The 25,778-nt window shown below is 52.8% G+C and overlaps 2 protein-coding genes across 2 annotated transcripts in view; one reads left to right on the plus strand and one right to left on the minus strand.

Moving 5' to 3' along the window:
- Positions 1 to 25,778, minus strand: part of mrps7 (mitochondrial ribosomal protein S7) — a 1,172,241-nt gene that overhangs the window by 631,465 nt on the left and 514,998 nt on the right. The window lies entirely within an intron of this gene.
- LOC147102563 (Na(+)/H(+) exchange regulatory cofactor NHE-RF1-like) overlaps positions 1 to 25,778 on the plus strand; it is a 156,770-nt gene that overhangs the window by 117,560 nt on the left and 13,432 nt on the right. The window lies entirely within an intron of this gene.

The following is a 25,778-nucleotide window of genomic DNA, read 5'->3' on the forward strand; positions in this document are numbered from 1 at the left end:
CGGAGAGAGCGGCGGTACAAGGGGAGGGAGCTGATTGAGGCCAGTGTCGGGAGCGGAGAGAGTGGCGGTACAAGGGGAGGGAGCTGATTGAGGCCAGTGTCGGGAGCGGAGAGAGTGGCGGTACAAGGGGAGGGAGCTGATTGAGGCCCGTGTCGGGAGCGGAGAGAGCGGCGGTACAAGGGGAGGGAGCTGATTGAGGCCAGTGTCGGGAGCGGAGAGAGCGGCGGCACAAGGGGAGGGAGCTGATTGAGGCCAGTGTCGGGAGCGGAGAGAGCGGCGGTACAAGGGGAGGGAGCTGATTGAGGCCAGTGTCGGGAGCGGAGAGAGCGGCGGTACAAGGGGAGGGAGCTGATTGAGGCCAGTGTCGGGAGCGGAGAGAGCGGCGGTACAAGGGGAGGGAGCTGATTGAGGCCAGTGTCGGGAGCGGAGAGAGCGGCGGTACAAGGGGAGGGAGCTGATTGAGGCCAGTGTCGGGAGCGGAGAGAGTGGCGGTACAAGGGGAGGGAGCTGATTGAGGCCAGTGTCGGGAGCGGAGAGAGCGGCGGTACAAGGGGAGGGAGCTGATTGAGGCCAGTGTCGGGAGCGGAGAGAGCGGCGGTCCAAGGGGAGGGAGCTGATTGAGGCCAGTGTCGGGAGCGGAGAGAGCGGCGGTACAAGGGGAGGGAGCTGATTGAGGCCAGTGTCGGGAGCGGAGAGAGCGGCGGTACAAGGGGAGGGAGCTGATTGAGGCCCATGTCGGGAGCGGAGAGAGTGGCGGTACAAGGGGAGGGAGCTGATTGAGGCCCGTGTCGGTAGCGGAGAGAGTGGCGGTACAAGGGGAGGGAGCTGATTGAGGCCCGTGTCGGGAGCGGAGAGAGCGGCGGTACAAGGGGAGGGAGCTGATTGAGGCCAGTGTCAGGAGTGGAGAGAGCGGCGGTACAAGGGGAGGGAGCTGATTGAGGCCAGTGTCGGGAGCGGAGAGAGCGGCGGTACAAGGGGAGGGAGCTGATTGAGGCCAGTGTCAGGAGTGGAGAGAGCGGCGGTACAAGGGGAGGGAGCTGATTGAGGCCAGTGTCGGGAGCGGAGAGAGCGGCGGTCCAAGGGGAGGGAGCTGATTGAGGCCAGTGTCGGGAGCGGCAGTACAAGGGGAGGGAGCTGATTGAGGCCAGTGTCAGGAGCGGAGAGAGCGGCGGTACAAGGGGAGGGAGCTGATTGAGGCCAGTGTCGGGAGCGGAGAGAGCGGCGGTACAAGGGGAGGGAGCTGATTGAGGCCAGTGTCGGGAGCGGAGAGAGCGGCGGTACAAGGGGAGGGAGCTGATTGAGGCCCATGTCGGGAGCGGAGAGAGTGGCGGTACAAGGGGAGGGAGCTGATTGAGGCCCGTGTCGGTAGCGGAGAGAGTGGCGGTACAAGGGGAGGGAGCTGATTGAGGCCCGTGTCGGGAGCGGAGAGAGCGGCGGTACAAGGGGAGGGAGCTGATTGAGGCCAGTGTCAGGAGTGGAGAGAGCGGCGGTACAAGGGGAGGGAGCTGATTGAGGCCAGTGTCGGGAGCGGAGAGAGCGGCGGTACAAGGGGAGGGAGCTGATTGAGGCCAGTGTCGGGAGCGGAGAGAGTGGCGGTACAAGGGGAGGGAGCTGATTGAGGCCAGTGTCGGGAGCGGCAGTACAAGGGGAGGGAGCTGATTGAGGCCAGTGTCGGGAGCGGAGAGAGCGGCGGTCCAAGGGGAGGGAGCTGATTGAGGCCAGTGTCGGGAGCGGAGAGAGCGGCGGTACAAGGGGAGGGAGCTGATTGAGGCCAGTGTCGGGAGCGGAGAGAGCGGCGGTACAAGGCTTGCCAATCTCACAGACCGGCTGCGGCGTTCCGGAGCCACGTCACGATTCAAAAAGTGATGTGGGCAAGAGAAAGCAGCTGATTTGTATTTGTAGGGAAATGGTGTTAGGGAAATTGATGGGATTGAAGGCCGATAAATCCCCAGGGCCTGATAATCTACATCCTAGGGTACTTAAGGAAGCGGCCCTAGAAATCGTCGATGCATTGCTTATCATCTTCCAACATTCGATGGAATCTGGAACAGTACCCATGGATTGGAGGGTAATGTTACCCCACTATTCAAAAAAGGTGGTAGAGAGAAAACGGGGAATTACAGACATCGGTAGTGGGGAAAATGCTAGAGTCCATTATAAAAGATAATGGCCCAGTAATTCCGTTCCAAACGCGTGAGTACGGTCGGGGTACTCGCGCGTCTGGCCGGAGGAAATGCCGGTTTTCAGCATGCACAGCGCATGCAGGGAAAACCGGCATTTCCTGTCCTCTGAACGAAGGGGTTCAGAGGCACAGCGCGTGCGACTGCACAGGCAGCGCGTGCGCAGTGAACTTCGTCGATTTCATTCATGGATTCAGTGAGGTTAAGTCCTTACAACTTACACATGAAAAAAGCATGTGTAAAGTTGCTCCAGAGGCTGCGGAGGAAGATATATTTTATCGTGGAGCTTCTGAAAGGCAATATTTGTGTTTGGGAAAGGGAGGAAAGTTATTTTAAGAAATGCTGAGGTAAGTTTTAAAGTTTAATTTTTTTTTTTTAAACGGGTTTTCAGTACTGTAGGTAGATGGAGCAATTGTGGCTGTGTGAATTGGATTTGCTGTGTTTATTAAATGTGAAAATGACTTCTAAAATGAATAATGTAACATTTCCAACATTTTTAAGAAAGAAACTTTTCATCAGTAATATATTCTTTTAAGTAATTATGTATGTATGTCCGTATATATTCCTTTACGTATATGTATGTATATATTCCTTTACTTATGTGTATGAATGTATGTATTTAATTATGATTTTCCAATAAGTTACTTTCTCTGAAAGTCATAATTAAATACATACATTCATGCACATAAGTAAAGGAATATATACATACATATACGCAAAGGAATATATACGGACATACATACATAATTACTTAAAAGAATATATTACTGATGAAAAGTTTCTTTCTTAAAAATGTTGGAGTCATTTTCACATTTAATAAACACAGCAAATTCAATTCACATAGCCACAATTGCTCCTTCTACCTACAGTACTGAAAACCCGTTTTAAAAAACAAAAATAAACTTTAAAACTTACCTCAGCATTTCTTAAAATAACTTTCCTCCCTTTCCCAAACAAAAATATTGCCTTTCAGAAGCTCCACGATAAAATATATCTTCCTCCGCAGCCTCTGGAGCAACTGTACTCATGCTTTTTTCATGTGTAAGTTGTAAGGACTTAACCTCACTGAATCCATGAATGAAATCGACAAAGTTCACTGCGCACGCGCTGCCTGTGCAGTCGCACGCGCTGTGCCTCTGAACCCCTTCGTTCAGAGGACAGGAAATGCCGGTTTTCCCCGCATGCGCTGTGCATGCTGAAAACCGGCATTTCCTCCGGCCAGACGCGCGAGTACCCCGACCGTACTCACGCGTTTGGAACGGAATTACTGGGCCAACATTTTACATGTCAATAAAATGAAAAATTTAACAATTGCACGATTTGCCCCCTCGCATCTGCGACTGAGGGTCCAAGGAGGTGCTTGCGCAAGAGGTCATCGTCGTACGTATCCTCACACTGTTCCCTTTCGGGAACTGTATGAAGTGGTGGAAGGATTTCTGGCCACGTTAACGCTCCTTCCGTGACCATAACCATCTTCATACCAGCCATTAGGGTGGTTAGTCCTATGGCGTGAGGGTTTTACGGGCTCCCACAACCCATCTGAGGGGGGGGGGGGGGCCACCCACACACGTGGACGCAAGTATCCCGCTGGATGTCCACCCAGAATTTATAGTTGGAGCTCCGACTCCACTTGCCGGGACTGTCTGGAGTGGGGTTCAAAACCCTACTTCTTCTGGCCCAGCAGCGGGGATGCTTACCGCTACGCAAAAGGCCCACTCCGCGCCAAAGGTGACACCCATACGTTTCCTGCGCCTTTTCCCTCCCCGTGACTGGAGCCCTATGCTGCCACTTGAAAGACCAAGCTATCATCTGTCCTTTTTGCAGCGCCTTGGACTTCTCATTACCAATGATGAGCAGGCGCTGCGCCTCCACCTCGTTGAGGAGATTGCTGAGGTCATCATCAGTTCAATTGTGAGTTCTTTTAATGCCGTGAATTGTGCTCATTCCAGCCATTTCACGTTGCTAATCGGAGTGGGCCTTTGGTGTAGCGGTAGGATCCCCGCTGCTGGGCCAGACGGGGTAGGGTTTCGAACCCCGCTCCAGACAGTCCCGGCAAGTGGAGTCGGAGCTCCGGCTCTAAATTCTGGGTTGACATCCAGTGGGATATTTGTGTCCGTGGGTGTGGGTGGCCCCCCCTCCTCGTATAGCTTGTGGGAGCCCGTAAAACCCTCCCGCCATAGGACTAACCGCCCTAGTGGCTGGTTCAAAGATGGTTATGGTCACGGAAGGAGTGTTAATCACGGCCATAAATCCTTCCACCACTTCATACAGTTCCCCAAAGGGAACAGTGTGAAGACACGTACGACAACGACGTTGCTAAATAAATAAATGGAATGAAAAAAATTCTTTCAGGGCTTTTAAAAGTCTTTAAATTGCTTTAATTCTGTTTAAAACGACTTCAGATTCTTCAAAATAATGTAAATGTTTTTAAAAGTTTATAAAAGTTACCAAAAGCTTCATAAAAATACCAAAAACCTATTTAAAATGCTGCTCTACATGTAAAAATGCTTTGCAGCTTGTGAGAAGCATTGGGGGCGTGTCCTATTAAACTGAGACCTCAAGGGGCGTGTCTCACTTGCACTGCGCGCTACAGGCTTCGCGCTGGCTGCACTCCTGGGCGGCGTGACGTCAGACGCTGCCCGGGATTCTTCTCTTTCAAAAAGGAATTCCAGGCGTCCCTGGAGGTGGACGGCAGGCGCGTCGTGCAAGCCCCCGATCCGAATTTCTGCCCCAATAGCAGAGCACTTGGAAAACAGTGACAGGATCGGACAAAGTCAACATGGATTTACAAAAGGTAAATCGTGCTTGACTAATCTACTGGAATTTTTTGAAGATGTAACTGGTAAAATAGATAAGGGAGAACCAGTGGATGTGGTGTATTTAGACTTTCAGAAGGCTTTCGATAAGGTCCCGCATAAGAGATTAGCGTGTAAAGTTAAGGCACATGGGATTGGGGGCAAGGTATTGACTTGGATAGAGAACTGGTTGGCAGACAAAGCAAAGAGTTGGAATAAACGGGTCTTTTTCCGAGTGGCAGGCAATGACTAGTGGGGTACTGCAGGGATCGGTGCTAGGATCCCAGCTATTCACAATATATATTAATGATCTAGACGAGGGAACTAGATGTAATATCTCCAAGTTTGCAGACGACACAAAGCTGGGTGGGCGTGTGTGCTGTGAGGAGGATGCAGAGAAACTCCAGTATGATTTGGACAGGTTGGGTGATTGGGCAGATGCATGGCAGATGCAGTATAATGTGGATAAATGCGAGGTTATCCACTTTGGTGGCAAAAACAGGAAGGCAGATTATTATCTGAATGGCAATAGATTGGGAGAAGGGTGAGTGCAATGAGACCTGGGAGTCCTTGTGCACCAGTCACTGAAGGTAAGCATGCAGGTGCAGCAGGCGGTTAAGAAGGCAAATGGTATGTTGGCCTTCGTAGCAAGAGGGTTTGAGTACAGGAACAAGGATGTCTTGCTGCAGTTGTACAGGGCCTTGGTGAGACCACACCTTGAGTATTGTGTGCAGTTTTGGTCGCCTTATCTGAGGAAGGATGTTCTTGCCATGGAGGGAGTGCAGCGAAGATTCACCAGACTGATACCTGGGATGGCAGGAATGACGTATGAGGAGAGATTGGGTCGATTGGGCTTATATTCGCTAGAGTTTAGAAGAATGAGAGGGGATCTCATTGAAACTTATAAAATTCTAACAGGACTGGACAGACTAGATGTAGGAAGGATGTTCCCGATGGCCGGGGAGTCCAGAACCAGGGGTCACAGTCTGAGGATAAGGGGTAAGCCATTTAGGACTGAGATGAGGAGGAATTTCTTCACCCAGAGAGTGGTGAACCTGTGGAATTCTCTACCACAGAAGGCAGTAGAGGCCAATTCATTAAATATATTCAAGAAGGAGTTAGATATATTTCTTAAGGCTAAAGGGATCAAGGGATATGGGGAGAAGGCAGGGACAGGGTACTGAATTTGGATGATCAGCCATGATCTCATTGAATGGCGGAGCAGGCTCGAGGGGCCGAATGGCCTACTCCTATCTTCTATGTTTCCCCCTTCGCAATGGTCTCTCCTTTGACTTTTGCTTCGTGGCCACAGTGGTAGTATTCCTGCTCTGATCAAAGGGAGTTGATATAAAAGATTAACCACAGCAAGAGACTGAAACGGCAGAGGATGGAGGAGGAAGAAAAGAAAGACTCTCAGGTCTACAGTGCCTGTCACAATCTCAGGATGTCCCAAAGCGCTTTGCAGCCAATTAACTACTTTTGAAGTGTAGGCACTGTTGTAATGTAGGAAGCACAGCAGAAGATCCCACAAACAGCAATGTGATCATGACCAAGATCATCTGTTTCGTTGATGTTGGTTAAGGGATAAATATTGCCAGGACACTGGGGAGTAAGTGATTGGTGCAGTGGGTCAGCAGACAGTCCTTTCAATCCATTGACTCGGGCTCCACACCAGCACCATCCTCCTTTGGCATCTGAGAGGGGCCTGCATGAACTGGTAAAGATAAAGCTGTAAAATGCCCTCAATTTAGAAAATAAAAGCAATGTGAAGTGAGTTGTGGGAGGAAGTGGGCTTGCTGTGCAGTGTGAGGATGTCTGATCAGCGGTTTGTGCAGCTCTTGTACAAGCTGTTGTGTTGCGTGTTAATGCCTGCTGCTTTGGCTGATTTGCATGTTGGCTGATGTGGACCATTTACACAGTCCCTCCAAACACTCTAGCTTGGTGCTCGACTACCCGCTCAAATGCAAGTCCATTTTCTCTCACCTTCCCATAACTGTAGCTGGGGTATTGGGTGCCCTCCGACCCCTCTGCCCCAGGTGACATTAGAGGCTGGATGTTAAGTCCAGCAGGCTGTTGACTGGTGGGATCACATCTGAGCCTGATCCAGTTCACACACCCACACACTTGGAACAGGAGCCTCTGGAAACCTCACCCTTGGTTCCAGATCACCACCTAGGGTTGTTGCTCCTTTTCCCCATTGCTGTGTCTGAATCGAGATTCATTGCACTGTCCTTCCCATGACCTCAAAACTACAGAAATCCGTATCTCCCTCCTATAATCTACAGACTTTTGAAACCCAAGTTTGGCATCACTCACCATTGCTTTCTGCTTTATCTTCCCTTCTCTCCTGCCTTACTGATGTGTGCTATGGGCCTTGAGCTTTCACCTAAGTTTCTCAATATCTTTAAAAAAAAAGACGGGGCATTATTCAGAAGCAGATCCTGCCCAATCCATAGAACTGTAGAAGGTCCGGCCTCGAAGGTCCGGCCTCGAAGGTCCCCGTTCAGCCCTTCGTGTCTGTGCAGCTCTTTTCTGAAGCAATCTAAAACTAACCCCACTGCCCCCCCCCCCCACCCCGCTCTCCCCATGGCCCTGTATCGAACCCAAACTAATCCCACTGCCCCCCCCCCCCGCAACCCCGCTCTCCCCATGGCCCTGTATCGAACCCAAACTAATCCCACTGCCCCCCCCCCCCCACCCCGCTCTCCCCATGGCCCTGTATCGAACCCAAACTAATCCCACTGCCCCCCCCCCCCCAACCCCGCTCTCCCCATGGCCCTGTATCGAACCCAAACTAATCCCACTGCCCCCCCCCCCACCCCGCTCTCCCCATGGCCCTGTATCGAACCCAAACTAATCCCACTGCCCCCCCCCCTCCCCATGGCCCTGTATCGAACCCAAACTAACCCCACTGCCCCCCCCCCCACCCCGCTCTCCCCATGGCCCTGTATCGAACCCAAACTAACCCCACTGCCCCCCCCCCACCCCGCTCTCCCCATGGCCCTGTATCGAACCCAAACTAACCCCACTGCCCCCCCCCCACCCCGCTCTCCCCATGGCCCTGTATCGAACCCAAACTAATCCCACTGCCCCCCCCCCCACCCCGCTCTCCCCATGGCCCTGTATCGAACCCAAACTAATCCCACTGCCCCCCCCCCACCCCGCTCTCCCCATGGCCCTGTATCGAACCCAAACTAACCCCATTGCCCCCCCCCCCCCCCCGCTCTCCCCATGGCCCTGTATCGAACCCAAACTAATCCCACTGCCCCCCCCCCCACCCCGCTCTCCCCATGGCCCTGTATCGAACCCAAACTAACCCCACTGCCCCCCCCCCACCCCGCTCTCCCCATGGCCCTGTATCGAACCCAAACTAATCCCACTGCCCCCCCCCCCCCCCACCCCGCTCTCCCCATGGCCCTGTATCGAACCCAAACTAATCCCACTGCCCCCCCCACCCCGCTCTCCCCATGGCCCTGTATCGAACCCAAACCAATCCCACTGCCCCCCCCCACCCCGCTCTCCCCATGGCCCTGTATCGAACCCAAACTAACCCCACTGCCCCCCCCACCCCGCTCTCCCCATGGCCCTGTATCGAACCCAAACTAACCCCACTGCCCCCCCCACCCCGCTCTCCCCATGGCCCTGTATCGAACCCAAACTAACCCCCCCCCCCCCACCCCGCTCTCCCTATGGCCCTGTATCGAACCCAAACTAACCCCACTGCCCCCCCCCCCCCACCCCGCTCTCCCCATGGCCCTGTATCGAACCCAAACTAACCCCCCCCCCCCCCACCCCGCTCTCCCCATGGCCCTGTATCGAACCCAAACTAACCCCACTGCCCCCCCCCCCCACCCCGCTCTCCCCATGGCCCTGTATCGAACCCAAACTAACCCCACTGCCCCCCCCCCCACCCCGCTCTCCCCATGGCCCTGTATCGAACCCAAACTAACCCCACTGCCCCCCCCCCCCACCCCGCTCTCCCCATGGCCCTGTATCGAACCCAAACTAACCCCACTGCCCCCCCCCCCCACCCCGCTCTCCCCATGGCCCTGTATCGAACCCAAACTAACCCCACTGCCCCCCCCCCACCCCGCTCTCCCCATGGCCCTGTATCGAACCCAAACTAATCCCACTGCCCCCCCCCCCACCCCGCTCTCCCCATGGCCCTGTATCGAACCCAAACTAACCCCACTGCCCCCCCCCCCCACCCCGCTCTCCCCATGGCCCTGTATCGAACCCAAACTAACCCCACTGCCCCCCCCCCCCACCCCGCTCTCCCCATGGCCCTGTATCGAACCCAAACTAACCCCACTGCCCCCCCCCCCCCACCCCGCTCTCCCCATGGCCCTGTATCGAACCCAAACTAATCCCACTGCCCCCCCCCCCCACCCCGCTCTCCCCATGGCCCTGTATCGAACCCAAACTAACCCCACTGCCCCCCCCCCCACCCCGCTCTCCCCATGGCCCTGTATCGAACCCAAACTAACCCCACTGCCCCCCCCACCCCGCTCTCCCCATGGCCCTGTATCGAACCCAAACTAACCCCCCCCCCCCCCGACCCCGCTCTCCCCATGGCCCTGTATCGAACCCAAACTAACCCCACTGCCCCCCCCCACCGCGCTCTCCCCATGGCCCTGTATCGAACCCAAACTAACCCCACTGCCCCCCCCCCACCCCGCTCTCCCCATGGCCCTGTATCGAACCCAAACTAACCCCACTGCCCCCCCCCCGCTCTCCCCATGGCCCTGTATCGAACCCAAACTAATCCCACTGCCCCCCCCCCCACCCCGCTCTCCCCATGGCCCTGTATCGAACCCAAACTAACCCCACTGCCCCCCCCCCACCCCGCTCTCCCCATGGCCCTGTATCGAACCCAAACTAACCCCATTGCCCCCCCCCCCCACCCCGCTCTCCCCATGGCCCTGTATCGAACCCAAACTAACCCCACTGCCCCCCCCCCCACCCCGCTCTCCCCATGGCCCTGTATCGAACCCAAACTAACCCCACTGCCCCCCCCCCCCCCACCCCGCTCTCCCCATGGCCCTGTATCGAACCCAAACTAATCCCACTGCCCCCCCCCCCCACCCCGCTCTCCCCATGGCCCTGTATCGAACCCAAACTAATCCCACTGCCCCCCCCCCCACCCCGCTCTCCCCATGGGCCTGTATCGAACCCAAACTAACCCCACTGCCCCCCCCCCCACCCCGCTCTCCCCATGGCCCTGTATCGAACCCAAACTAATCCCACTGCGCCCCCCCCCCCACCCCGCTCTCCCCATGGCCCTGTATCGAACCCAAACTAATCCCACTGCCCCCCCCCACCCCGCTCTCCCCATGGCCCTGTATCGAACCCAAACTAATCCCACTGCCCCCCCCCCCACCCCGCTCTCCCCATGGCCCTGTATCGAACCCAAACTAACCCCCCCCCCCCCCCCACCCCGCTCTCCCCATGGCCCTGTATCGAACCCAAACTAACCCCACTGCCCCCCCCCCCCACCCCGCTCTCCCCATGGCCCTGTATCGAACCCAAACTAATCCCACTGCGCCCCCCACCCCGCTCTCCCCATGGCCCTGTATCGAACCCAAACTAACCCCACTGCCCCCCCCCCCCCCCCCACCCCGCTCTCCCCATGGCCCTGTATCGAACCCAAACTAATCCCACTGCCCCCCCCCCCCACCCCGCTCTCCCCATGGCCCTGTATCGAACCCAAACTAACCCCACTGCCCCCCCCCCCCCCCCCCAGTATCTTCCTGTGTTTCAGATATTTATTTATTTTTCTCAACAGATGCAGTGGTCTTTGCCTCAACCACTTCCAGTAACAAAGCATTTCATGCTCCAGCAACCCTCTTTGTAAAGAGATTTCTCCTAACCTCATTCTCTTGAAAACCCCTTCCCATCAGCTGTCTAACCAGAGGAAATGATCATTTCAAATTCACTCTATCAAAACACTTCATCAATTTAAAAATCTCTATTAAATCTCCTCTGCTCCAGTGGAAACAGTCCCAGTATCTCCAGTCTCCTCATATCTATAGTTTCCCATCCCTGGCATCCCCTGGTGAATCTACACTGTACGCTCTCTCTGGTTTTAATGTCCTCTCTATAATGGGGCGCCCAAAACTGTACACAGTGCTCTAACTGTGGACTTACCAATGTATTAAACAAATTTATTATTAGCTCTTTACTCTTGGACTCTTATGCCTCATTTATAAAATACAAGATGCTGTTGACGTTTTTATGGCTTTATCTACCTGCACTCTCAGTTTCAGGGAATGATGTATTTGACCCCTGTGTGTCTCTGTTCCTCCCCACCCATATCTCTTAATGTCTCTCAATATCTCCTGCCTTCCATCCTATCACAGACCTTCCCTTTTGTTCTTTCATCCCCTCCCCCATTTCCCAGCCCCTAAACTTGCTTAAAAATCTGTCCCCTTTCCTGTTTTTTCCAGTTCTGACGAAAGGTCTTCGACCTGAAACGTTAACTCTGTTTCTCTCTCCACGGATGCTGCCTGGCCTGCCGAGTTTTTCCAGCGTTTTTTGTTGTTGCCCATATCCTTTGTTTCCTGTCAACCAGCATCTTATCCATGCTGCTACATTGCCTCTTATACCATGTGCCTGAATGTATCTAACAAGCCTCTTGTAAGATACCTTATCGAATATCTTCTTACTGTGTTCCCATTATCTATCCAATTGGTCACTTATTCATAAAACAATGACATTTGTCAAATACAACTTGCCTTTAATGAATCCCTGATTAACCCACCATAGCTAGTGCACATATCCTGCCACAGTTAGCAATGCTTCTAACTCCAGTTTTGTTTGGACTGTGTTGTGTATTCACATGTATAACACTCAATTCTCACTCCAGTTTGTCTAAATGTTCTTTTTCCCAGTTTTTTCACTTCATTTTTTTGATATCTCTTGCCCCTTCTACATAGTGTTTTTTTTATCTCCCACTAAAGAAAGAAAGACTTGCATTTCTGTAGCGCCGTTCACAACCTCAGGACGTCCCAAAGCACTTTACAGCCAATGAAGTACTTTTGAAGTGGTCGCTGTTGTAGTGTAGGAAACACGACCTCATGACCTGTTTTTTTTTTTCTCTCTCTCGTCTGATTGTATTTCTCACCATTTATTTCTTTTATTCCAATAGTTTTATTGATCCTGCTCCCGCTCTCTAGTCTCATGCCTAGACTTCCCCCACCCACTCGCGGCTCTCCTTACAGGTTGTCCTGTATCGGTTCGGGTGAAAGCCGTCTCTTTAGTACAACCACCCCCCTCCCCCGGCCCTCATTCCAGTCCACCGAGTGTGATCCTTTCCCTCCTTCATCAGCCCCGCACCCAAATGTTGACTTTCCTATTCTTCCTCTCCATAACCTGCCCAGCACGTGGCACAGGAAGTGATCCGGGGGTTTACCATCTTTCACCTTTCACCTGTCAATCTAGTGATCAGTCCTTAAACTCCCTCTGCAGGACCTCAGCGGTAATCCTATCTACGTCTGGTTCCAGCATTGACCAGGGCTTTTGGCTGTCCTCCCTCCTTTCCCTGAGATTTTCTTCACCTGTTCCGTGATGTCCTTCACCCTGGCACCAGGGAGTTAATGAACCATTTGGGACTCCTGGTCATGACTTCAGAAAAGGCTGTCTGTTCCCCTGATTATAGAAACCCCCACTCTTCTATTCTTGTACTCTACCTGCCTCCCCTCACTCCCCCGGGTGGTCCCTTACTCCACGATGCCAGAGTGTTGCTCAGGGCTACCCTCCTCTGAGTCGCTCTCAGTGCCCTCCTCAAACTTCCCCAACCCTCTATCTATTGGACTCTTCCAGTAACTCAAGCGTTTGCTGCCTTGAGTCAGTCTCCCACTGCTCCCCTCCCCCCCTCGTCAGTCCCGCTCCCCTCCCCCCCTCGTCAGTCCCTCTCCCTCTGCTCCCCCCCTCGTCAGTCCCTCTCCCTCTGCTCCCCCCCTCCCTCATCAGTCCCTCTCCCTCTGCTCCCCCCCTCGTCAGTCCCTCTCCCTCTGCTCCCCCCCTCGTCAGTCCCTCTCCCTCTGCTCCCCCTCGTCAGTCCCTCTCCCTCTGCTCCCCCTCGTCAGTCCCTCTCCCTCTGCTCCCCCTCGTCAGTCCCTCTCCCTCTGCTCCCCCTCGTCAGTCCCTCTCCCTCTGCTCCCCCTCGTCAGTCCCTCTCCCTCTGCCCCCCCTCGTCAGTCCCTCTCCCTCTGCTCCCCCTCGTCAGTCCCTCTCCCTCTGCCCCCCCTCGTCAGTCCCGCTCCCCTCCCCCCCTCGTCAGTCCCTCTCCCTCTGCTCCCCCCCTCCCTCATCAGTCCCTCTCCCTCTGCTCCCCCCCTCGTCAGTCCCTCTCCCTCTGCTCCCCCCCTCGTCAGTCCCTCTCCCTCTGCTCCCCCTCGTCAGTCCCTCTCCCTCTGCTCCCCCTCGTCAGTCCCTCTCCCTCTGCTCCCCCTCGTCAGTCCCTCTCCCTCTGCTCCCCCTCGTCAGTCCCTCTCCCACTGCCCCCCCTCGTCAGTCCCTCTCCCTCTGCTCCCCCTCGTCAGTCCCTCTCCCTCTGCTCCCCCTCGTCAGTCCCTCTCCCTCTGCCCCCCCTCGTCAGTCCCTCTCCCTCTGCTCCCCCTCGTCAGTCCCTCTCCCTCTGCTCCCCCTCGTCAGTCCCTCTCCCTCTGCTCCCCCTCGTCAGTCCCTCTCCCTCTGCTCCCCCTCGTCAGTCCCTCTCCCTCTGCTCCCCCTCGTCAGTCCCTCTCCCTCTGCTCCCCCTCGTCAGTCCCTCTCCCTCTGCTCCCCCTCGTCAGTCCCTCTCCCTCTGCTCCCCCTCGTCAGTCCCTCTCCCTCTGCTCCCCCTCGTCAGTCCCTCTCCCTCTGCTCCCCCTCGTCAGTCCCTCTCCCTCTGCTCCCCCTCGTCAGTCCCTCTCCCTCTGCTCCCCCTCGTCAGTCCCTCTCCCTCTGCTCCCCCTCGTCAGTCCCTCTCCCACTGCTCCCCCTCGTCAGTCCCTCTCCCACTGCCCCCCCTCGTCAGTCCCTCTCCCTCTGCCCCCCCTCGTCAGTCCCTCTCCCACTGCCCCCCCTCGTCAGTCCCTCTCCCACTGCCCCCCCTCGTCAGTCCCTCTCCCTCTGCCCCCCCTCGTCAGTCCCTCTCCCACTGCCCCCCCTCGTCAGTCCCTCTCCATCTGCTCCCCCTCGTCAGTCCCTCTCCATCTGCTCCCCCTCGTCAGTCCCTCTCCCTCTGCTCCCCCTCGTCAGTCCCTCTCCCTCTGCTCCCCCTCGTCAGTCCCTCTCCCTCTGCTCCCCCTCGTCAGTCCCTCTCCCTCTGCTCCCCCTCGTCAGTCCCTCTCCCTCTGCTCCCCCTCGTCAGTCCCTCTCCCTCTGCTCCCCCTCGTCAGTCCCTCTCCATCTGCTCCCCCTCGTCAGTCCCTCTCCCTCTGCTCCCCCTCGTCAGTCCCTCTCCCTCTGCTCCCCCTCGTCAGTCCCTCTCCCTCTGCTCCCCCTCGTCAGTCCCTCTCCCTCTGCTCCCCCTCGTCAGTCCCTCTCCCTCTGCTCCCCCTCGTCAGTCCCTCTCCATCTGCTCCCCCCTCCCTCGTCAGTCCCTCTCCCTCTGCTCCCCCTCATCAGTCCGTCTCCCCTCCCCCCTCGTCAGTCCGTCCCCCCTCCTCCGCTCGTCAGTCCCTCTCCCACTGCTCCCCTCCCCCCTCGTCAGTCCGTCCTCCCCCTCGTCAGTCCCTCTCCCACTGCTCCCCTCCCCCCCCCCATCAGTCCGTCCCCCCCTCCTCCCCCTCGTCAGTCCCTCTCCCACTGCTCCCCTCCCCCCCCCCCCAATCAGTCCGTCCCCCCCTCCTCCCCCTCGTCAGTCCCTCTCCCACTGCTCCCCTCCCCCCTCGTCCCCCCCTCCTCCCCCTCGTCAGTCCCTCTCCCACTGCTCCCCTCCCCCCCTGTCAGTCCGTCTACACAATCCCTGTGTCCTGAACTGTCTGGCACTGCGCCTCTCTAACCACATTCTGGAGAGTACGATCCCAAACCCCCCCCCCCCCCGCTGCGTGGCGTGCGGCCAATTCCTGCTGGAGCATGGGGACAGCCAGCTGGAGCGGCTCCGCTCTCCCACACTGAGTGAGTGGATCCAGTGAGGGTGTGTGATGGCCTATGTACCGCACTCCACACACATGGCGAGGGCTCTCTGCCCTGTCAGTGCTCTGTGTATAACTTCAATAATCGAGATACCGTCGCCCTGAATTCCCAGTAGTACCAACTCTCCCTGGACTTGAACTCCGCTTACTCACCTCACACACATACTCATTTTAGGAAAAGTATAATTGAACAGCCCCTCCCACACTCAATGGCCTCCCACTGTTGAAGATTTAGGCTGACCTCACTTACACAGTAGTCCGAGTGCGACTGGAAGAAATTGGCAGAGAGCAATTTATCACAGCTCTTCTGTAACCATTACCGTCTGAAACCAGCTCACTGTTAACGCACCAAATAAACCACTTTAATCACCTTGTATTAAACAGCTAAAATAAAGTAAATTAAAAATATGGTAAAATATATACTTAAATATTGCAATACTTTTTATAATCACTCCTGCTGAGGCCTAACTCCACATTCTCTGGCCTTTCATACTCTGCTAAGAAGAAAAAGAGAGAATTGGATTTATTCAGTGCTTTCCAGTACCTCGGGGCGGCCAAACGCTCCCAAATGCTTTCCCTCTCGATCTAAGTCACTGAGCTTCTGGAACAGCAGGACGAACTGGAGCACGAGTTGCAAGAGGGAATGTGAATGGGAGAGCCCAGTCCCCATCCCCCACCAAACATCAGTGCCAGTGAGACACTCCCTACATCACCCAGTGCCAGTGAGACACTCCCTACATCACCCAGTGCCAGTGAGACACTCCCTACATCGCCCAGTGCCAGTGAGACACTCCCTACATCACCCAGTGCCAGTGAGACACTCCCTACATCACCCAGTGCCAGTGAGACACTCCCTACATCACCCAGTGCCAGTGAGACACTCCCTACATCACCCAGTGCCAGTGAGACACTCCCTCCATCACTCCGTGCCAGTGAGACACTCCCTACATCACTCCGTGCCAGTGAGACACTCCCTCCATCACTCCGTGCCAGTGAGACACTCCCTCCATCACTCCGTGCCAGTGAGACACTCCCTCCATCACTCCATCACTCCGTGCCAGTGAGACATCCCCCTCCAGCACCCGGTGCCAGTGAGACACTCCCTCCATCACCCGGTGCCAGTGAGACACTCCCTCCATCACCCGGTGCCAGTGAGACACTCCCTACATCGCCCCGTGCCGGTGAGACACTCCCTCCATCACTCAGTGCCAGTGAGACACTCCCTACATCACCCAGTGCCAGTGAGACACTCCCTCCATCACCCGGTGCCAGTGAGACACTCCCTACATCACCCGGTGCCAGTGAGACACTCCCTCCATCACTCCGTGCCAGTGAGACACTCCCTACATCACCCAGTGCCAGTGAGACACTCCCTCCATCACCCGGTGCCAGTGAGACATCCCCCTCCAGCACTCAGTGCCAGTGAGACACTCCCTACATCACCCGGTGCCAGTGAGACACTCCCTCCATCACCCGGTGCCAGTGAGACACTCCCTCCATCACCCGGTGCCAGTGAGACACTCCCTCCATCACCCGGTGCCAGTGAGACACTCCCTCCATCGCTCAGTGCCAGTGAGACACTCCCCTCCATCACTCCGTGCCAGTGAGACACTCCCTCCATCACTCCGTGCCAGTGAGACACTCCCTCCATCACTCCGTGCCGGTGAGACACTCCCCTCCATCGCCCCGTGATTACCATTGGAATTCCCCCCTCCCCCCAGCCTCTACATTACTGTGTCATTGAATAGGAAGGTCTCTTGTCCCTGACGCAGGCAGACAGGCGGATAAAAGCGGATTGGAAGTGTGAGACCACCCGTCAAGGCAGGAAGAGGAATAGGAGGCGAGTGCAAGGGTCACCCGAGGGCGATGCAGTGGAAAATATATTTTCAATCACAAGATACTTATGGAACAGCAAGGCCATTTGGCCCATCTTATTTCATCTATTCAAAAAGTATTCGACAGTCCTCCCATTGCTGCATCCAGTTGTTTCTTCAATGATTCCAGAGGTTTCCGTCCTCTCCTGTATCCGGGAATCCATTCCTTGTGTTGATTGTAATATGTTTCCAGATTTGGCTTTTCGACACCATTAACTATCTTATAAGATCACCTCTTGGTCACCTCCACTCAAGTCTTTGCTTGCAACTCGGACCTCTGACACCAGGGCTGCTGTTTTCTGCACAGCCTCCAACATGTCTTTTTTGAATCTTTGCAGCCAGTACATCACACTGTACTCGAGGTGTGGCCTGCCCAGAGCCCTGCACAGCGTTCTCAGGCCTTCCACTGACTTGTAGTCTACTGTCTTGGCCTGTGGCTCAACATCCTATGGGCTTTGCCCCCTGCTGCCCTGCATTGGTTGCACGTGTCGAGCGTTGAGTCTATTAAGGCTCCCGTGTCTCTCGACCTTCTCCTTCGCTATTTCAGCACCATTTGTGGAGTGTGTGTGGCCAATTTTTCTTTCCTACTTTATATTTGCATGAAATTCCATCGGCCATTGTCCCGCCCACTTAAATATTTTGTTTAGCAATTTCCTCCGATTCCGCTGCCCCCCCCCCCCCCCCCCCCCCCAACCTTGACATCGGCACATTTGACCAGTGTCCATTGCGTACTGGATACTTGTTCCAAGGGCAATGAGCCAGGGGGGAGGGTAGCCACAAACGGCGCCACGTCTCCATGGCAACAATGATTTCTCAGGCTGGGGGAGGTGAGATGACATAACAACAGAAAATGCTGGAAAAACTCAGCAGGTCAGGCAACATCCGTGGACAGAAATTTGAGTTGACGTTTCGGGTCGAACCCTTCAAAACTGGAAAGAAAAGATAGATCGGAGGCAGGGCTGCGGTCGGACAAAAGAATAAAAGAAACAAAAGAAGTAAAAAAGAGACAATAAAAGCTATTAGAAGCTAGACGAGATGGTAATAGGCTGAGATTAGGTGTAAAGTGTACTGGCAGGGCAAGAGATAGCTGCCAGGTGTGAGAGAGAAACAAAAGGAAAGGGGGGGGAAAGGAGTGGAAAAATTACAAGATAATTACAAGTGAGATGAATACTGGAACACGGGAGACTGGAGAGTTATTTCTTTAACTGTAAACAGGAGCCCCAAATAGCGTGTCACATCCCAGATGCCAGGATAAAGAACATCATTCAGGAGGTACAGAACTGTGGGAGGAGGAAGGGGATCAGCTGGGGGGTCATGGCTGCTGTTGTAACCAGTGTCGTGGGGAAGAATTGGATTTGGACCCTGAAGAAAAGTGATGCCAGGGTTAGTACAGGAAACTTTGTGCTACCCGGCACCGACGGGACCGAGCTGTTGCTGTTCCCTCAAAACTGCCGGACACGCCCGCGCTAATGTTGAAAGATACGGAAGCTTCTGAGCTCCGTATCTGTCAACAACCCTGTTGCTTAGCAACAGCTTCAGCAGACCTTGACTGTTGAGAAAAAAAAACCTAACGAAAACGGCACCTGATTTTTGCCGGTGGCTCGAGCATTCCGGACAGTTAGCCTCCAGATAACACACCGTTTCCTGTAATGGTGCCATGCACTAGTCAGTACAGAAACGGCTGGTTCGGGGAGGTGAATGAGTGGCTCACGATGTGGAGTCGGAGGGAAGGCTTCAGATTCTTGTGACAGGAAATTCTGATTTGTCAAAAATTAACTGGGATAGGAAAATGGAGAGGGGGGTGGGGGAGGCTTTGTTTTGCATTGTGTTCACAACTGTTTTCTCCATCACTATGTTGCTGCTTCCAACAAGAGAGGAAGCAGTCAGTACCCGATCTGGCTCTGGGTAATGAGGCAGCGTAAGCTAAGGGTAAGGGATTCAGTGACCACAGTATAACTAGGTTCAGTGCCAGAATAGAAAGGAAAAAGAAAAGTTGAGGGCAAGGTTTCTTGACTAGAAAGTAAAGTAACTCCGAGTGAGATTAAACAGGACCTGTCCAGATTCAAGGGAGAGAGAAGTTGGTACTGTAGATAGAACTGTAGATCAGCAATGAGAAATACTTAAAACAGGAGAAGGAAAGGTTTACAAATCAAATATATTCCAGTAAGGGAAAGGAGAATATTGAAAGATAGACTTGCATTTCTATAGCACCTTTCACAACCTCGGGACGTCACAAAGTGCTTCATGGCCAGTGAAGTACTTTTGAAGTGTGGTCACTGTTGTAATGTGGGAAACGCGGCAGCCAATTTGTGCACCGCAAGCTCCCACAAACAGCAATCTGATAATGACCAGAGAATCTGTTTGTGATGTTGATTGAGGGATAAATATTGGCCCCAGGACACTGGGTGTGGTGCTCCATGGGTGAACAGGGATCACATTTGAAACTTGAAGCATTTAGCCACTTGCAGGGGAGATGATAATAAAGCCAGGACAGCCATAGGGAGCTAACCAAGACAGGGAGTGTGGCAGGAAATGAATTTTAAAAAAACCAGATGAATCACAATGAAGCTGCTTTCTATAGGCGCATTAGGGTGGGGGTGGAGGAGTGAAGGGCGGGCAGGGAGGTTACTACTGAACCATTAGGGTGGGGGTGGAGGAGTGAAGGGCGGGCAGGGAGGTTACTACTGAACCAGCTTATCTCTAGGAAAGCGAAGGCTGAGGGGTGACCTGATAGAGGTCTTTACGATTATGAAAGGGTTTAATGTGGTAGATGGCGAGAAAATGCTTCCACTTGTGGGGGAGACCAGAGCCAGGGGCCATTTAATATAAACTAGTCACTAATGAATACAATAAGGAATTCAGGAGAAACTTCTTTCCCCAGAGAGTGGTGAGAATGTGGAACTCGCTCCCACAGGGAGTGGTTGAGGCGACTAGAGTAGATACATTTAAGGGGAAGCTGGATTCACACACGAGGGAGAGAAGAATAGAAGGGTATGCTGATCAGGTGGGACGAGGCTCGTGTGGAGCATCAACACTGGGATAGACCTGTTGGGCCCAATGGCCAGTTTCTGCGCTATAACATTTTATGAAGTGTGCTGGTGTTACTCCGACTTCAGGTAAACAATTTGCAGGACATGATGGTTAGTCTCTCAGGACCCTAAGGAAGGCTATGGAAGAAATAGCAACAGATGTGACTATAAATTTCCAAAATTCTTTGTGCCAGAAGTGAGGTGAATGTGACTCCTATCTTCAATAAAGGAGATCGAGAGAAGGCGGGAAGGAATAGGCCAGTGAGTCTCGAGTTGTTGGTAAATTGAGTCTCTAACACTGGGAGGAATTAATAAGCACTTGGAGAAACATGAGTTAATCAGCGAGGGCACAAATTTAAGATAATTACAAAGAATTAAAGGAAAAAATGTCTTTAGACTTGGAGAGGGGAGAGGAGTTTGAATGTGGGATTCTCTGTCACGAATTGTTGATGTAAGTCCATTAATACTTATAACTGGGAATTGGCGAGTTGCTTGAGAGAGGATTAAAGGCTATGGGGGCAAAGCAGGAAAGTTAGGTTAGTTGGTCTCTTCATAAAACACAGGAGGCGGCCATTCGGTGTGTCTGTGCCGGTTCTTGCACCTAGTGAGGGAACTCCTATCTTCCACAGCGGTCTGCCCAGAGTGAGATATTTGACTGCGATCAGAGTCTCCTCTCCCCTCACATCCAGCAGATCGTGGGTCTCTACAGATGATGGTTATATTTACCGGTCTGTAACGGACTCATCCTGTCTCTGGGTTATTTCTGTAACCAAAGGCATCTTTACTTGGACAGGTGGATCTCCTGACTCTCAAACCCCCACCGGGAGGGCGGTGAACAACCTTTAGTCGGCTCCTATCTTTCGACCTGTCTGGCTCAGGTGTCCCGACCAGGAGTTATACTCACGCCTGTGCCAGTACCTGGCTGTGTAGAGAGGGTGGGGTAGAGACCTTGGTGTCTGATATCTCGAATCTTCCTGACTTGCTGGTTTTGAACGTGTTACTACTGCAGACTCTTTCTCTTAAATGTGCTGAGTGGGCGAGAGCCAGTCTCCTCTGGCCATGGCCCTGCGAGAGGATTATCCACAAGTGGTGATGAATAAGATACAGCAGTCATTTACAATCATTCATTCTCACCTGCGATAACACTCCATTCTGTCCAAAGATCGCTGGTTATCAATGTTCTAGTTGATGGGACATGTTTACTGCAGATAATGAAGGGGTCAGAAGTGCAGTAATTATGTACACTCCTCTCAAAACAGCAGTCTGTGCATCGAAGCCTACTCCATTACTGAGCTTCATCAAAGTCTGCCACCTCTAGTTTGGGACGCTGGACTGTACCCAACACGGGATTGTGAAGGGAGGGGTGAACACCCAGCAGGAGGCTGCTGTCGGAGAGATCGCACCCCCCCCCCCCTCGCCTCAGATACAGGGTAAAGCTCCCTTCACTGTGCCTCACCAATGTGTTTCAGCCCCAACCTCCAAACCAGGTGATGTCCTGCTGCATTGTGACATTTCCCCGTCTCTCTGTGTCAGTGGTGCCTCTTGGTTTAGTTCCTGATTTTCAGCACCAGCGTGGTTTTGCTTTTTGTAACTTGTCCCGCAGTGTCTCGGAATGAGATTCTCGATGGGGGTTGATTTAAGGACCTGTTTGTGTTCTGAGCCCCTACCTGTAGGAACTGAGGTGGGACGGGACATTACACGTAATGGTTATTAGTGAAATCATAAACAGATCTGTAACGAACTTGCTTGATTTTGCTGCATGTAATAAACGGAGGGAATGGACCTGTGGGAGGGGCAGAGTTTTGGGGGGGGGAGGGGCAGAGTTTGGGGGATGTTGTATCCGTGTGTTAATGGAGACACGGAATGCAGGAGTTGGTTTCACAGGTGTTTACTGAACAAAGTCTGGAGGTGAACTAACAGATACAAGACACTATACAGGCTTATATAGCCTGAGTGGCCATTACCGGCATTACAGTACACAGGGGCTCTTAAAGGCACATACACCACAATTCCTCCCCTTTTAGACAACCAGTACATAACATTTTAAGTAATCATTAATTAACATGTTACAAGAACAATAATCTACACATTTGCTGCAGTTAATCAATTATAAGTCAGTCTCTCTGGAGGCTTCCTGACTCGGTCCGGATAACGCCTCGGTGGTGTAGTAGCTTTTGGTGGTGTAGTAGGTTCTTTTGGCAAGGTCGATTCGGCTTGAATGCCAGTGTCGGGTTCATCTGGTTCCAGTATCACTGGATCGGAGGTAGATACTATGGGTATCTCTGCTTCATCATTAGGCGTATAGAGTTGTGTAGGTTGTCCCTTTTCGGATGACTGTATGATCTGGTCAGCATGGCGCCTTATTATGCTTTCTCCAATGTCCACGGTATACATCAGCGGTCCTAGTCGTGTGCAAATAGTTCCAGGCTGCCATTTCTCGGTACGGTAGTCCCGGGCCAAAACTTGTTGACCTATCTGGAAGGTTCTAGTTGGCCTTTCATTCATGCCTTGAAATTGCCGGTTCTCTACGTCCCTTCTGATGTTTGGCTTGATCAAATCCAGCCGGCATCTTAGTCTTCTATTGAAGAACATCATGGCGGGAGTTTGGTTTGTAACCACATGTGTTGCATTCCTGTATGCAAACAAGAAGTTATCTACCTTATGCTGTAGATTTATGTCTTCATTACCCATGGCCTTTATGGCCTTCTTGAAGGTCTGGACAAACCTTTCAGCCAATCCATTGGTGGTGGGATGGTATGGGGCGGACGTGTAGTGCTTAATCCCATTGTTTTTTAAGAACTTCCTGAATTCTTCGGACACAAATTGCGGTCCATTATCAGAACAGATCTGTTCAGGCAGCCCATTCCTGGCAAATATGGTCCTTAATACTGTGATGGTTTTTTCCGTGGTGGTGGAGGACATCTTTATTACCTCCGGCCACTTGGAGTATGCATCCACCGCGATTAAGAACATTGAGTCCATAAATGGACCAGCAAAGTCGATGTGTACCCTTTGCCATGGAGATGAGGGCCACTCCCATGGATGTAGAGGAGCTTGTGGTGGGGCGTTTTGGACCTTCTGGCATCCTAGGCAGCTCTTGGTCATTTCTTCGATGTCTCCATCGATACCTGGCCACCACACAAACGCTCTGGCTAGGTTCTTCATTTTCACTCCACCCAGATGCCCCTCGTGAAGCTCCTTTAGCACTTTATCCTGGAGTTTGGGTGGAATCACCACTTTGGATCCACACATCAAGGTTCCTCGGCACACTGACAGCTGTTCTCTTCTTTGCGAGAATGCTGGCAACAGTGGTTCGCCATGTGCTGGCCATCCCTTCACCGTTAAATCGTAGACTCGTGAGAGAGTCGGGTCATTTCTCGTTTCCTTTTCAATGGCAGAATTTGTTACTGGTAGACATTCCACTATGGTTGAGTGGAACATTTCCACTGGGTCCACTGTAGGTGCCTCTTCTACCGTTGGCAACGGTAGGCGCGATAAACCGTCAGCATTCCCATGCTGTTTTGATCCTTTGTATTCTATGTCATATTGGTGTGCCCCTAGGAAAAGGGACCACCTCTGTAGCCTTTGCGCTGTCATAATGGGAACACCCTAATTAGGGTTGAATATGGAGACGAGGGGTTGATGGTCAGTCAACAAGGTAAATTTTTGTCCGTGTAGGTAATGGTTGAATTTCTTTACTCCCCATACCAGGCTGAGTGCTTCCCTGTCGATCTGGGCGTAGTTACGCTCAGCTGAGTTCAATGAGCGTGACGCAAAAGCTATCGGCCGCTCCGAGCCATCAGGGAATCTATGCGATAATACCGCTCCTACGCCGTAAGGGGATGCATCGCACGCCAGTCTGATTGGCAGTGATGGGTTGTAATGAGCCAAAACTTCCTTGGACGTGATCAAGCCTTTGCATTTATGGAAGGCACGTTTACAGTCTTCGCTCCATTTCCAAATTACTCCGTTTGTAGCAGTTCGTTAAGAGGGTGCAGAACAGTTGACAAGTTCGGTAAAAATTTATGATAGTAATTTATCAATCCCAGGAACGACCTTAATTGTGAGACATTTTCAGGTGCTGGGGCTTTTATGACCGCTTCAATTTTTTCAGGTGACTTATGCAACCCTTCCTCGTTAATTATGTGGCCACAATATATTTGTTTCTGGAAAAATTCACACTTGGGGCGATTTGCTCGTAGGCCCCGTTCTCTCAGCCTAGTGAGCACCTGCTCCAAATTGGCAAGGTGCTCGTTGTCGTTTTCTCCTGTTACAAGGATGTCGTCTAGGTAGCATTGGGTCCCCGGAATCCCTTGGAGAACTTGCTCCATAGCTCTTTGCCAGATAGCTGGAGCTGATGCTACTCCGAAAACCAGTCGATTGTACTGGTACAGGCCTTTGTGTGTATTTATCGTGAGATTTTTTAGAGGCCTCTTCAACCTCCATCTGTAGATATGCTTGTGTCAAGTCAATTTTGATGAAACGTTTCCCTCCGGATAGTGAGGCGAAAATATCTTCTATCCTCGGCAGAGGATACTGTACCGTGTGAAGGACCGGGTTTACAGTCACCTTGAAGTCCCCACAGATGCGAATTTTTCTCTGTTCTTCAGATTTATCATTATTCAACGTTTTCTTCATGACCGGGACGATGGGTGTTGCCCACTCGCTCCAATCTATCTTGGATAATACGCCTGCCTTTTCCAAATTCTCCAGCTCTGCCTCGACTGCTGGACGAATTGCGTATGGCACCAGCCTTGCCTTAAAAAAAAACTTGGGAATTGCCGCATCTTCCACTTTTATTGAGGTGGTGACGCCTTTCAAGGTTCCTAGTTCCTGTTGAAACACTTCCTTGGCGTTGGCCAAGATGTCTTTTAATCGTTCAGGTATGACGTCATCATTTTTTTTTCTTACTGGTCACCGTCAGTGCCTGAATGGAGTGCCAGTCTAAACGTATCTTCCTGATCCATTCACGTCCCAACAGCGGTGGACCACCACCTTGCAGAACGTATAAATACAACTTCTGTATTTCCTTGCCGTTGTATACAACAGGCACCCTTATTTTCCCTTTGGGGTATACTTTCTGCCCTGTATATGTTTTCAAGATAATGGATGTGTCTTTCAAAGGTATATGCGGAAATAGCCGCTCGTAATCCCGTCGACTTATGACGGTCAGAGCCGATCCTGTATCTAGCTCCGTTTTAACTGGGGACCCCGCTATCGTGAGGGTAACCCAAATGGTCTGGTAATCTTCTTTGGCAATTACATTATGTAATTTGAGACAGCTTAGTCTCTTGTTTCCGGAGTCGCTATCGCTCTTCTGGTCTTCGGAGCTACTGTCCGTCATCATTTGTACCTTTCTGTACTTTTCCTTATTGATTTTTTTCCTGTCCGTGGATTTTTTGTTTCCAGATCGGCATACACGTGCAATGTGTCCAATCTTTCCGCATTGCCTGCATGCTTTGTCCTTGAACCAGCAGTCCCTCTGGTCATGGGTGGATCTGCCGCAGCGATAACATTTCTCTCAACCCTGTGTCATTTCATGGGTGCCGAAGTCCTGTGGCTTTTGGTGTATCTCTGCAGCTCCTCTTGCGGCTGCTTCGTATGATACAGCCATACTGAAAGCCTTGTCCAGTGTCAAATCTTTCTCAGAAAGTAGCCTTTTCTGTGTTCCTTCACTTAGGAGACGGCAGACGAATTTGTCTTGGAAGAGAATCTGCCAGTCCTGCCCCGAATTGGCAGTGCTTTCACAGCTTCCTTAATTCGGTGAGGTAATCAGCGT

Source organism: Somniosus microcephalus, chromosome 21, assembly GCF_052327205.1.
Source record: "Somniosus microcephalus isolate GS21.2 chromosome 21, FLI_Smic_1.0, whole genome shotgun sequence".
NCBI lineage: Eukaryota > Metazoa > Chordata > Chondrichthyes > Squaliformes > Somniosidae > Somniosus > Somniosus microcephalus.